Source organism: Sinocyclocheilus anshuiensis, unplaced genomic scaffold, assembly GCF_001515605.1.
Source record: "Sinocyclocheilus anshuiensis isolate Anshui unplaced genomic scaffold, SAMN03320099.WGS_v1.1 scaffold1186, whole genome shotgun sequence".
Lineage (NCBI taxonomy): Eukaryota > Metazoa > Chordata > Actinopteri > Cypriniformes > Cyprinidae > Sinocyclocheilus > Sinocyclocheilus anshuiensis.
In genome coordinates this window covers 9,951-12,418 of record NW_015554146.1, presented here as the reverse complement: position 1 = coordinate 12,418, position 2,468 = coordinate 9,951, and positions in this window count along the sequence as shown.

The following is a 2,468-nucleotide window of genomic DNA, read 5'->3' as shown; positions in this document are numbered from 1 at the left end:
TGGTTCCTCGAGGGAACGAGACGCTGCGTCTCGGTGCCATACTTCCGGCATCCCTGCCAGCGCTTGCCTCATTCCTGAAGCTGACGCTGGCTCCGCCGCACGTGCTTTTATAGCTTTCTGGTCATGACGTCACCCGCCGTGACGTCCCGCTCAGCTATTGGACTGATTTCACATGTTATTCAGAGCGTGGTCACAGAAGGCGTTCCCCTAGCGTTTTCCGACGCAGCGTCTCATTCCCTCGAGGGACCAGGGTTACATATGTAACCGGAGACGTTTTTCTCCATTTGCGCTCAAGACTACAAGTTTTTTTTTCTTGAGAGAATGGTTATTACTGTTGTACCATGGCGCAGTACGTTTTTCTCTAACCTTTTTCAATTTGATGGGGGCAACAGCTTCTAATGTATTAGAGAAGATAGTGCCCATGTTGCTAGTCATTTCATCTAGTTCATGTGTATTTATGGGTACACAGAGCAGTTGAGATAAATCAGGCAGGTTATTTGTGAATCTGTCTTTGGTGGCGTGAACAATAGTTCTGCCCGGACGATAACGCGGAGCCATATAGTTAATATCAGTAATATGCAGCATGCACGATACAAGGGAATGGTCAGTAACATGAGGTACGAGAGGTACGATATCTATATCAGTAAGATCAATTCCATGCAATATAATTAAATCTAGCGTATGATTAAAATGATGAAAATGGACTCCCAAAACATACTGCCATACTAAATTCTGTAGTAGTGCTGACGTAGTGCTGGTCCTTCATGAGTCACTCTCAACTTATCCACCCACTTATCTGTCTATAAACCCTATAAAAATCAGTATTTATGTATTTTACAGAACTTCAGCATGTGATTCTTATTAAGTGTGGGTCATTTTTTTTAGGATTTTTTCTATCTTAGCAAAATCTCTGAGAACCTGACGTCTTGTCTTCTGGAGACTCCAGGTAGGTTGCAGTTCTGGAAAATGGTGGAACTGGAGACTAAATGTTGCTGGTGGTTTCACACCTAATTCTTCATCTTAATTCTTAAAGTCTTTTGCAGTTAACATGCATCTTTTCTTCTCCACCTGTTTGTGTCTGACCCTGCTGACCCAATGAGCATCTCACGGTCCAGTGGTCATGGTTTAGTTTTGCATTATCTGTATTGCATTACATTTACACTAACATTAATTTTATTCATTCAGCAGACACCTTTATCCAGAGCGACTTACAACTGAGGAATACAATAAACGATTCATCACAAAGAGGCAAATAAACACAGGAATTGCTCATAATACAAAGCTTCAGGCATTGTTCAGATTAGTACTAGCTAGACGGGGAGAGATTAAGGAAAGAGAAAGCAAAATTTATTTGGTTTTTAGAATGAATTCAACTGGTGACATAAGGGGTGAGATTTCAGGTGTCGCTTGAAAATTGTCAGGGATTCAGCATTCTGGATTGGGGTGGGAAGATCATTCCACCAGCCAGGAATGGTGAATGTAAATGTTCTGGAAAGGGATTTTGTGCCTCTCCGTGATGGTACCACAAGGTGTTGCTCGTTTTGAATATTTATCATGGGCATTTAATTATTTTTGACTTTTCAGTGAGAGTTAAATCTCTTTTTTGGCACATTTTACCTGCAAAATAAAACCCGATTAATAATTATGCACACCTGAGTGTTGTCACGGGTTGCCAGGGGAAAGGAGCTCGAAGGAGTACAAAGGAGGCAGATAGTCAAACGAACAGTTTTTAATTACTCTTCATGGGAACATAGGAGAAAACAACCTCTTTACACGACGGAGACAGGACCAAGAAACTGAGGAAAGGCAGGGCTATAAATACTAAATCAAATGATGGACTAATAGGATGATTAACGAACACAGGTGGAAACTAATGAACTAATCAAGCAACACAGGAAAACTAGGTCAAGGCAGGGAGAACAGAAACACAGAACATAAACGTGACAAGTGTAAGGCATTTTTCACTTCCAGCCCTTGTTAACAATTATATATCACTTATAAACTTCCAGCCCTTGTTAACAATTATATATCACTTATAAATTATTAAATACAAAATTAAGAGTAGTTATTAAGACTGATGTGGTTTGATATTGGTAAACTGTGCTTGGAAAAAAATATAACCAGAATATCAACTTACATAATAATTATGCATGCACTGTAACATGGGTGCCAAATGTGTTCGAATTGAGGGGCCCCATCATACCCCTTATTTTCAGATGAGAGTTTATTTACCTTATTTTTGATGCGGGGGACATGATTTTATTCTAAATTGTGTATATATATATATATATATATATATATATACCATATATTATGGGATGATATTAGATTCAAAATGATTAATAGATGCACGCACAATTATCAATGTACTGCATACATTTTATACATGTATCTTAGTAACCACAAACAAATACTTTTCAATTTGAGTCTGTGGAATTCAGGATTAAATGATTGTGCAGCGATTTTTA